This window comes from Schistocerca piceifrons, chromosome 9, assembly GCF_021461385.2.
Source record: "Schistocerca piceifrons isolate TAMUIC-IGC-003096 chromosome 9, iqSchPice1.1, whole genome shotgun sequence".
In the NCBI taxonomy this organism is placed as follows: Eukaryota; Metazoa; Arthropoda; class Insecta; order Orthoptera; family Acrididae; genus Schistocerca; species Schistocerca piceifrons.
Window position 1 is genome coordinate 48,286,569 of NC_060146.1, and position 13,000 is coordinate 48,299,568.

The window sequence follows — 13,000 nt, forward strand, 5'->3', positions numbered from 1 at the left end:
TGAGGCTTGGCATGAAGTGGGCGTTCCAAAACATCTCAACGCTGTTCAGTAGGATTCAGGTCAAGACTCTGTGCAGGCTAGTCCATTACAGGGATGTTATTGCCGCTACAGGTCGTGCAATATGAGCAGATGCTCCATCGTGTTGAAAGATGCAATCGCCATCCCCGAATTGCTCTTCTACAGTGGGAAGCAAGAAGGTGCTTAAAACATCAATGAAGGCCTGTGCTGTGATAGTGCCATGCAAAACAACAAGGGGTGCAAGCCCCATGCGTGAAAAACACCACCACACCATACACCACCGCCTCCGAAGTTTACTGTTGGCACTACACACTCTGGCAGATGACTTTCACCGGGCATTCACCATACTCACACTCTGCTGTCGGATGTCCACATTGAGTACCGTGATTCGTCACTCCACACAACGTTTTTCCATAGCTCAATCGTCCAATGTTGACGCTTCTTACACCAATCGAGGCGTCGTTTGGCATTTACCGACGTGATGCGTGGCTTATGAGCAGATACTCGACCGTGAAATCCAAGTTTTCTCATCTCACACCTAACTATCATAGTACTTGTAGTGGATCCTGATGCAGTTTGGAATTCCCATGTTATGGTCTCGATAGATGTCTGCCTATTACACATTACGACAATTGTCAACTGTCGGCGGTCTCTGAGGTTCAATAGACGAGGTCGGCCTCTACGCTTTTGTGCTATACGTGTCCCTTCACGTTTTCACTTCACTGTCACATCAGAATCAGTGAACCTAGGGATGTTTAGGAGTGTGGGAAGCTCGCAGCCATACGTTCAGTCAGGGGCTAGAAGATTTCTTGGGAAATGGCAGCCCATTCTTCACGGAATGTTGCACTGGTGAGAGGTATCGACACAAGTGACGCCCAATCACGTGACCACGTTCGAAGTCCTTGGAGTGCCCCATTCTTCTCTCTCACGATGTCTAATGACTACTGAGGTCGCTGATACGGAGTACCTGGCAGTAGGTGGCAGCACAATGCAACTAACATGAACAACGTATGTTTTTGGGGGTGTCCGGATACTTTTGATCACATAGTATATGTAGGCCATCCACGCTGGGCATCAAGAATCTCAACGATTTTTGCATGTTCCCGATATACGTACTGGTAAGACATCGGTTCCGGGCATTTCAAGACGGGATCACTATCTCCGCAGTAGTTCCTCTGAGAAGCCGGGACATACAAAAAGATGCGAACAGAAGACTTCAGTTCATATGTGTAGAGAGAGAAGATTTAATAAAACATTTTTATTAGTTACTAAAACAGTACTATAACTTACATTTTATATTTTCATGCAGGGCAATGTTCGTCGATTATGCTTCTAACGTATGATGAATAAAAAGTATGTTCTAAAGGAAAAAAGATTTTTTATGTAATATAATTACAGTTTAACAACTTTTCGGTTTATTCCTGCGTTTGTGCTGTGGAACACTGCTTCTTGCCAAGTATCACGATTCTAACTTAACGGGAAGCACCATACACGTTTTGACGAGTGAGTTTTCGAGCATATCAAAATATGTTATATAAATGTCCATATCGTTTGATTGCACGGAATTAGACGCTTACAATTTTTACACTGCCAAAGGATCATAGACGCTAGTATATGCCATAAATTTGAACTTCATACACCAAATTGTTCCATACAGAAATGGTTTTACAGAGAAACATACAAACGGATAAAAAAATTACAAAAAAGGCGTTTTCGCATTACATAATTACAAATTAACAGTTTTCCGATTTTTTTCGTTTATTTTTACTGTGAAACCGGCGAATTTTATGGTTCTAGGACAATGGGAGCACCCTCTAGGTTTTAATGAATGAGTTTTTAGTATCAATCTTATATAAATGGCCGTATCTTTTGATTGAAGTGACACCTCCAAGGGACCATATACCTTAACACGTGACATAAATTTGAGACTGACAGAACTACCCGTTCCTGAGAAAAGGGTTCTTCACAGTCGGACACATGGACAAAACAGGCAAATAGACAGACGGGCAGCACAGAGATCCAGTAATAGTTTCGTTTTTACGACCCTAAAAACACTGTAATTATTAATAAAATTGTGGTGTGATAGAAAAATATATTTTATGAAGTTAGAAAAAGGTAAAAGGGGCCCCGACAGTGTTAATACGGCCCTGTGTGCGGGCGAATGTTCTCTTATTTGTCTTCCAGTGACGACAAATCACTGGCGTATTTGCCACGTACCGATGAGCTATCATAATACAAATTTCAAACCCCGAACTAACATGTATTCTTAAATATGCCTTACACAGACGGGCACCTTGAAATACAACATATCTATAGCATGGAATGTGATATTAAATAAAATATGCAGTACAATGCAATAAGTAGAAGAACCATGACACTCAAAATATTTAATAAAACTCTTTGATCGTGTCTCATATTGCAGAAAAATTTCTCCAGTTTTCAAATATGTAAGCACATTTATTGATGGGATCGAGCGGTCTTTATTGTGTTGCGAGAGTCATGTACACTACTGGCCATTAAACTTGTTACACCACGGAGATGACGTGCTACAGACACGAAATTTAACCGACAGGAAGAAGATGCTGTAATATGCAAATGATTAGCTTTTCAGAGCATTCACACAAGGTTGGCGCCGGTGTCGACATCTAGAACGTGCTGACATGAGGAAAGTTTCCAACCGATTTCTCATACACAAACAGCGGTTGACCGGCGTTGCCTGGTGAAACGTTATTGTGATGCCTCGTGTAAGGAGGAGAAATGCGTACCATCACGTTTCCGACTTTGATAAAGGTCGGATTGTAGCCTATCGCGATTGCGGTTTATCGTATCGCGACATTGCTGCTCGCGTTGGTCGAGATCCAATGACTGTTATCAGTATATAGAATCGGTGGGTTCAGGAGGGTAATACGGAATGCCGTGCTGGATCCCAACGGCCTCTTATCACTAGCAGTCGAGGTGACAGGCATCTTATCCGCATGGCTGTAACGGATCGTGCAACCACGTCTCGATCCCTGAGTCAACAGATGGGGACGTTTGCAAGACAACAACCATCTGGACGAACATTTCGACGACGTTGCAGCAGCATGGACTATCAGCTAGGAAACAATGGCTGCGGTTACCCTTGACGCTGCATCACAGACAGGAGCGCCTGCGATGGTGTACTCAACGACGAACCTGGGTTCACGAATGGCAGAACGTCATTTTTTCGGATGAATCCAGGTCCTGTTTACAGCATCATGACGGTCGCATCCGTGTTTGGCTACATCGCGGTGAACGCACATTGGAAGCGTGTATTCGTCATCGCCATATTGACGTATCACCCGGCGTGATGGTATGGGGTACCATTGGTTACACGTCTCTGTCACCTCTTGTTCGCATTGACGGCACTTTGAACAGTGGACGTTACATTTCAGATGTGTTGCGACCCGTGGCTCTACCCTTCATTCGATCCCTGCGAAACCCTACATTTCACCAGGATAATGCACGACCGCATGTTGAAGGTCCTGCACGGGCCTTTCCGGATACAGAAAATGTTCGACTGCTGCCCTGGCCAGCACATTCTCCAGATCTCTCACCAATTGAAAACGACTGGTCAATGGTGGCCGAGCAACTGGCTCGTCACAATACGTCACAATACTCTTGATGGACTGTGGTATCGTGTTGAAGCTGCATTGCAGGTCTACCTGTACACGCCATCCAAGCTCTGTTTGACTGAATGGCCAGGCGTATCAAGGCCGTTATTAGGGCCAGAGGTGGTTGTTCTGGGTCCTGATTTCTCAGGATCTATGCACCCAAATTGCGTGAAAATGTGTCAGTTCTAGTATAATATATTTGTCCAATGAATACCCGTTTATCATCTGCATTTCTTCTTGGTGTAGCAATTTTAATGGCCAATAGTGTAGTTTCTAAAACAGAAAACATAAAACAGCCGTCTTTTCTATCTCTCTCTTCTCTCTCTCTCTCTCTCTCTCTCTTTCTTTTTTTTCCACTGATCAGCGAGAACATTACGACTACCAAAGTATTATCGACATAAACCGATCCAGACGACGATAGCAGCGTCTCCTGGCCAGGAATGACTGCTAGCCAGACACACGAACAGTGCACATAGTATCAATGAGCGTGCTGTCCGTGTGTAGAATGGAAAGTGTGCTGTCCGCGTATAGCATGAGGAAAGCACAAGATCTATCTGAGTTTGACCGAGGGCAGACTGTGATGGCCCGAAGGCTAGGCTCGAGCATTCCGGAAACTGTTCGACTTGTCGAGTGCTCGAGTATATTCAAGAACTGGCGAAACCAGTGTGAAACCACTTCCAAATGTCGCGGGTTTGGGCGGCCACTCCTCTTTACAGATGTCCTCGTCGTAGGCCGGGCAGACCGGTGAAACTGGACTGTGGTGTAACTAACATTAGACTTTAATGCTGGTCGGAGTACAAGTGTGTCTGAGCAAACAATGCACAGAACATCCCTAACGAAGGGCCTCCGCAGCCAGCGGCCCATGCATGTGTCAACACCACGATATCGCCAACTACGACTGAAACGGGCACGTGACCATCGGCAGCGGATGCTGGCGCAGTGGCAGAGCGTTGCATGGGCTGATGAATCCCGACAGGGGGGGCGCAGATCCGCCGTCTTTCAGAGGAAGAGCTCCTTGACACCTGTACTACGGGACGGAGACGAGCTGGCGGCGGATCAGTTATGCTTTGGGGAACATCCACGTGGACATCCACGGCTCCAGTGGAGTCCGTGCAAGGCACCTTGTCGGCCACGGGGTATCATACACAGGCTGTAGACCACGTACACCCATTCGTGTTTCCCGACAGCAGGGGTATTTTGCAACAAGATAATGCGCCATGTCACAAGGTTCGAGGAACACAATGGCGAGTTCCAGTTAATATGCTGGCCCTCCAACTCACCAGATCTGAACCCGTTCGAACACATCTGAGACTTGATTGAATGTGGCGTCGGAACTCATCACCCCCCTTCCAGAAATTTACGGGACTTAGGTGACTTGTGTGTTTGCACATGTGCGACCTAGTAAGGCCTTATTGCTTCCATGCCACGACGAGTCGCCGCTGTTATCCGTGCCAGAGGTGGACGTACAGGCTAGTAGGAAGGTGGTCATAATGTCCTGACTGAACAGTGTATAAAGTCAAACTGCTGGAGGGCGACACCCTTCCGTTCAGTACGCAAAGAAACAAGAGAGATTGCTTCACGTTGTCTTACGTACGAAGGTATTTTGCGTGAATTGGAAAAAAGATTTTGTTGACAATGACTGTGAGGATGACGATATCGACGATTCGAATGATGGTCCGGACTTCGTGCGACAATTATGTCAAACTTCATGTGAATATTTCTCTTTTTGATCTTCTAAGTTTACGTTGAAACCTTGCGATGTTTCTGATGTTTCTTCATTTTCGGAACCACGAAAACTTTTTTAAATGGTTAAAGGCAAACAGGAAGAGAAAAGACTACATACTAGTTCAGCGAGTGCAAAATAGCCGTGTGCAAGAAGCCTTTTTTCAAAGTATATTACACAAAAAACATTGAAAGAAATCTGTAGCAATTTATACGGGGTGGTCCATTGATAGTGACCGGGCCAAATATCTCACGAAATAAGCATCAAACGAAAAAACTACACACAACGAAACTCGTCTAGTTTGAAGGGGGAAACTAGATGGCGCTATGGTTGGCCCACTAGATGGTGCTGCCATAGGAACCTCCATTTTTTATTACATATTCGTGTAGTACGTAAAGAAATACGAATGTTTTACTTGGACCACTTTTTTCGCTTTGTGATAGATGGGGCTGTAATAGTCACAAACGTATAAGTACGTGGTATCACGTAACATTCCACCAGTGCGGACGGTATTTACTTCGTGATACATTACCCGTTTTAAAATGGACCGTTTACCAATTGCGGAAAAGGTCGATATCATGTTAATGTATGGCTATTGTGATTAAAATGCCCAACGGGCGTGTGCTATGTATGCTGCTCGGTATCCTGCACGACATCATCCAAGTGTCTGGACCGTTCGCCGGATGGTTACGTTATTTAAGGAAACAGGAAGTGTTCAGCCACATGTGAAACGTCAACCACGACCTGCAACAAATGATGATGCCCAAGTAGGTGATTTAGCTGCTGTCGCGGCTAATCCGCACACCTATAGCAGACAAACTGCGCGAGAATCGGGAATCTTGAAAACATCGGTGTGAGAATGCTACATCAACATCGATTGCACCCGTACCATATTTCTGTGCACCAGGAATTGCATGGCGACGACTTTGAACGTCGTTCAGTACTGCCACTGGGCACAAAATAAATTACGTGACGATGACAGATTTTTTTTCACGAGTTCTATTTAGCGACGAAGCGTCATTCACCAACAGCGGTAACGTAAACCGGCATAATATGCACTATTGGGCAATTGAAAATCCACGATGGCTGCGACAAGTGGAACATCAGCGACCTTGGCGGTTTAATGTATGGTGCGGCATTATGGGAGGAAGGATAATTGGCCCCCATTTTATTGATGGCAATCTAAATGGTCCAGTGTATGCTGATTTCCTACGTAATGTTCTACCGATGTTACTACGTTTCACTGGATGACAGAATGGCGATGTACTTCCAACATGATGGATGTCCGGCACATAGCTCGCGTGCGGTTGAAGCGGTATTGAATAGCATGTTTCATGACAGGTGGATTGATCGTCGAAGCGCCATACCATGGCCCGCACGTTCACCGGATCTGACGGCCCCGGATTTCTTTCTGTGGGGAAAGTTGAAGGATATCGTGATCCACCGACAACGCCTGACAACGTGCATCAGCGCATTGTCAGTGCGTGTGCGAACATCACCGGAAGGCGAACTACTCGCTGTAGAGAGGAATGTCATTACACGTATTGCCAAATGCATTGAGGTTGACGGACATCATTTTGAGCAATTATTGCATTAATGTGGTATTTACAGGTAATCATGCTGTAACAGCATGCGTTCTCAGAAATGATAAGTTCACAAAGGTAGATGTATCACATTGGAACAACCGAAATAAAATGTTCAAACGTACCTACGTTCTGTATTTTAATTTAAAAAACGTGCCTGTTATCAACTGTTTGTCTAAAATTGTGAGCCATATGTTTGTGACTATTACAGCTCTATCTGTCACAAAGCGAAATAAAGTGGTCCAACTAAAACATTCATATTTCTTTACGTACTACACGAATATGTAATAAAAAAAATGGGTGTATCCGTTTGACTTATGGCAGCGCCATCTAGCAGGCCAACCTAGCGCCATCTGGTTCCCCCCTTCAAGCTAGACAAGTTTCGTTCTTTGTAGTTTTTTCGTTTGACGCTTATTTCGTGAGATATTGGCCCGGTCACTATCAATGGACCACCCTGTATATACAATCCAGAAGAAGTAGTTTCAAGCTTTCTTGAAATGTATCACAGTTAAATGTTGACAAGTGTCCTTAAGACCTCAGATTAATTAAAGCAGAAGGGATAGATAACATTCCACCGGAATTTCTAAAAACATGGGGTGAAATGCGTTCCTAACGATTATTAAGGTTAGTGTGGAGAATCTGTGAGATTGGTGACGTACCATCAGACTTTCAGATAAATGTCATCCATACAATTCAGAAGATAGCAAGGGCAGATAGATGCGAAAACTTTAGAACAATCAGCTCACCATCCTATGCATCCAAGCTGCTGACAAGAATAGTATACAGAAGAAGGGAAAAAAATTGGTTGTCTGTTAGATGACGATAAGTTTAGTTTTAGGAAAGGTTAAGACATCAAAGAGGCATTTCCAACATTGCGCTTGATAATGGAAGCACCACTGAAAAAAATTAAGATAGGCTCAAAGGATTTGTCGATCTAGAAAAAGCGTTGACAGTGCGAAATGGTGCAAGATGTTCGAGATTCCGAGAAAAAATACGAGTAAACTACTGGAACAAAGAGGGAACAATAATACTGGAAGACCAAGAAAGAAGTGCTCGGAATCAAAAGAGTGTAATGACACGGATGCAGTCTTACTGTTCAATCTATATATCGAAGATGCAACGACAGAAATAACCGAAAGGTTCAGAGTGGGATTAGAGTTCACAGTGAAAGGATATAAATGATAAAATTCACTGATGACGTTACTACCCTCAGTGAAAGTGAAGAAGATTTACAGGATCTGCTGAAAGGAATCAAGAGTCTGATGAGTACATCTGTGCAGTACACTCCGCACCTAAAAGAAACTCAGCAAAAAATACATAGTTAATCTCCAGTGGCTTGTCATTAACTGCATGCGTGAAGGACAAACATACGCATATTTTAGAGTAAGATAGTATGAACAAACAAAACACTGAAAACTGGAAAACATACCGGTACATCACATTTGCAAACCGGCTCGTATAAAAGGATCACCACCCTACAAACATAAAAACGCCAGTGAGCATAAACAATAATTTGTAGACAGCTAATGCCCACCCTACCAAAGCCCAAAAAAGATACATTACAGTGACGCCATCCTTTTTACTTGAACAAATTATTACTGTGGCTATAATTTACGACTAAAATTACTCAGCAAAAGACAAAGCTATTCTGATTTCCTACAGACAAACATCAGAGGGAAAAATGGTTAGAAAATTGTTGGAGGAAGGAACAGATTAGTATGGATATATCCGATTGTTCGAAGATAATTTAAAATAGTTTTAGTTGTAACGGATTTGTACTTTAAATATTTTGACAATAAAACGTCCCGATTTGGCACCAAAATTTGCAGAACGATTTACGTTATTTTTTTTTCCTTTCTTTTCTCCTTAGTTGTGCTGCGTCAGGGGTACAACACATGAAGAAATAAGTTAAAAATTTTAGTAACTGTTTCCATCTTTATTCATGAAATTCACCTCTTTCTTTTTATCTGATGCCGATGTTGAACCCTGATCACTTCACTGCTTTCCAGAAACGTAGTGTAATTTATATGACGATGAATTAACCCTGTACATAATTTTCAGATGCCGATACTGTCATGATTTTCTTTTTATCCGTGTCGGTTACTTCATGGATGTTTTTGCTAGATCAAACACCGCTTCTCAGCAATTTCGCGCGCAACATAACTTGAAAATAACCTACCAGTACAATTCTGCTAACGATGCACCTCCCATAACGTACCAATACAATTAAAAAATAGTTTAACGACAATATTATTGTGCCCGTACGCGACTCAACATCTTCGCTATATGAGTAGCAATCTATCCTTTTCGTAATATTGTCATTATTCCACCTTGGATTTTCCAATGTTTAAAACGTAGTTTACATATACTGTCACTATGCACGGTTAACCTTACAAAATCTGACCATGTCCGTATTCAAACAACGATTGGAATCAGATATAAAAGAATAGGATTTTCAGATCGCAGTATGTTTATGCACAATTAATGTTTTTACGGTGGAATGACGAAATACAATTGCTGTCACTTTGTCCCAAAGTAATCTTTTGGCTAAAACTGGCCATCTTTCACATTTTGTCTACTAATATGTTTCTAACCGAACTCCTCCTGGACTAAAAAAAAAAAAAAAAGTCCTAAGTCCGGATAAGTGCGAGCACCAAGGGTTCCGTACATTCATACTTAATTATGTATATGGACAATTGATCCAGCGCGGGAATGAAAATTTCGATGTTTTTTGCCTGTTATTGATATACTGGCAAGATATCAAAATATGTGACACAAATGGCCGCATATGATACAAATGGCCGTATATTTCGATTGCATTGACTGCCAAGAAATGTGATATAAATTTCAGCTTGATATGTCTATCTTTCCCTAAGTAAAAGGGGCATTAGGAGACCAACTGAGTAACAAACAGTCGGATAACAAATGACAACAATAATATTGTCGTGTGATTAGTTACAAATTAACAACTTTCTGATTTTTCACTTTAGTTGTACTGTGAAACCTTGCTTCTTGCCCAATTTTATGATTCTAGGCCAACGGGAAGTACGCCATTAAGGTTTTGACCAGTTTCCGAGTATCATAATTTGTGACATAGGTGCCTGTATCGTTTGATTGCGTTGACTTAGAACTTTTTTACACCGCCAGGAACAGTAGACTTTAGTATGCGACGTAAAGTTCAGCTTGATACGCCTGCCCACTCCTGAGAAAATGGGTTTCTAGCAGTCGGACAGACAAACAGAGGGACAACAAAGTAATCCTGTTTAGGGTTTCGTTTTTCCACGAACCCTAAAACCTTACCTGGATGTGTAACTAGTCACAACGTACTATATCGTATCTAAAAGTGAATACTAAAGCGAAGATAAGAAGAGGTAAAAAAATCGTGTATAAAATTTTCCTAAATGATGATAAAAGATGTTCCGCTGCGGCTTCCGTAATAATGCCGTAGCGTCGTTGGCTTAAGCTGACAATAATCTGTAGGAAAATTTTGTTTTGGACAGTTCATTTGCAAACAGAAAGTGAAACTCCTATCGGACAATAACACACTGCAAATTTCAATCGCTGAACAGACGGTAGTGCAAATTCAACAAGTTATTACACAATAGCTGAGGACCAAACAGTCAGAAGTACACGAAACTATTGAGACATATTTCTCCCATATTTTTATTGCAGCTCATTATACTGCACACTTCCGAGCAGCCAGCAATTTTCGCTCGCAGTAACGCTGCCACAACGTTCCAGTTACCAGTAACATTTTGGTATTGGAGAAAACTGGACTAGTTTCATTTCTTTATTAGCTATCTAGGTCAGGAGTACCGTTACGTATAAGCTTAAGAGAAAACCGTACTGGTAAAAGTTCATCATCAAGCAACACGTAAACACGTGATAACACACAATGTAGGACACCCACTGCAATTTTTATCAGAGGTAGGCACTAACGTAAACCCACCAGCACGCGGTAACAGACGTGTACACTGCGCAGCTCGTCTTAGCTACACGACTGACGAGCAAATGAGTTGATCTCTTTGGAGTGGCCTGTTCCCCCTCTACCAGGTGCTGCACTCCGGGACTAACCGAGTCCTGACGAACATACACGAAGTTCCTTCGTGTTATTTATCGTGGAAAGCGGCAGGATTAAAAATGTGAGACGCCTTCCTCGTCACGTTGACTTTTTGGCGAAGTGTATGTACGCGAGACGCCGTAAAATAATAACAATAATGTGCTAGGCGGGCGAAAAGAAAGTTTCTTTTCGAAATGACAGTCTGTTCAGCGAGACTGCAAATGTCCACGCCGATGAACTGCCAGCACTAAAGTGATGTGGACCTGGAGCAGAATTCCTAAATCGTTTCAAAGCAAGCCTTAAAAGAGTAATATTATTGCCTCGTACTACGATAATATGGAACGCACGCGTGTTTGTGATAATTAATGGTTTATTCCGAAATGCGGAATGTAATGTTGGTAAACTGTTAAAAATTGATCGCGTTGTATGGACGGCCCTTTCTACATTTCCTGCATTTTGAAGTTTCTGTTATCGGTGTTTATACAGGTTAGGCACTTTTTATGTTTTATTACAGGTTAGACACTTTATATGTTTTGGGCAAATTTAGAAATTTTCGTTTCGTGAGAGACTGGTACCTAATAATTTTGACAAAAAAAGGAGACAAAATGATCTGTAGCGTTGCCCCTAGATCAGAATTTTTACTATCCCGTAACATACAAAGTCAAATCTGATGTACTGGGGACTCGTCAACATTACATTTACATTACAATTACAATTTGTATATACAATATTACAAAAACAATATATCAACGCTCCAGTTTACATGTATTACAAAGAAATATATAACAACAGCGTTTGCGTAGTGAACATATTTTTACAATCATTTATTTGACACAAAACTGCTAAGCTTAATTTACAGGTGATGTTTCCTTTCTCAGATTTCCGTATCATCATTCATAAATTCTTCAGCGGATAATAACATTTCTCAACTAATGAATATAGCGCAACTTTGGTTTTAGTTGCCCTAGCTCCATGCTGTTTATTTCTTTCTTTTTTTAGCATGTTGTAGATTTTCATGCCCATATATTCTGGGGTTTGTGCATATAAGTTTAATCTGTGAGTAGGAAGCATGAAGTTTGTCTTATTCATAGTGCTGTATTGATGCATAAAATTGTTGTTTGGGAATAATGTACAGTTACTGTATACAAAAATAATCAGTTCATAGATGTACAAACAGGGGACACCTAATATTTTTAGGTTTCTTAACAGTGGGTGACAAGATTCTTTTGGTCTTGCGTTACACATATTTCTAACAATTGATTTTTGTAATTTTAATTTAAGTTGATAGAATGACTAGAGCACAGCCTGAGATCTAGGTTAGCTGGTGAAGACAACTTCTGTGAACACAAAATGTAATTTTTTGGAAATTTGTGGTAAGGTCTTATGGGACCATACTGCTGAGGTCATCGGTCCCTAAGCTTACACACTACTTAATCTAACTTATGCTAAGGACGACACACACACCCATGTATGGGGTGTGGACCATGACAAGACGCCTCAGACACAAAATGTCACTTGAGGTAACAGAATGACTTGTACCACAACCTGAGATCTAAGTGAGGTTGGAAAGTGGCAATTTGGTTGAGTTGGTAAATCTGAAGAAGTGCATATGCACTTGTAGGACTTAGTCACAGGTGGTAAGTTGAGGTGCTCTCTTTAGAGCTGCACAAAAGGAAAAAGTGTACTGTAAATAGAGCACCGTATTTACAGATGTAGGTAACTGTTTTATTTGCAAAATACCAATGTAATCAAGCAAATATTAATCTGCCAATAGGAGTTAAGCAGCTGCTACTTGAAATGAGTGATCCTTTGTTTTTAATTTACTATGCTTATATTTCATTAGCACAAATTGTGTTAAGCAGTACAGTGATAGTCTGTTGTTAATACAATGTAGAGAGGAAGTATCTATGTTTTTTTTGTCTTTTTTGTTGATGTGTACCTTAACTCGTTCCACATCCCTACAGCCTGTCCTCCTTGATGGAAT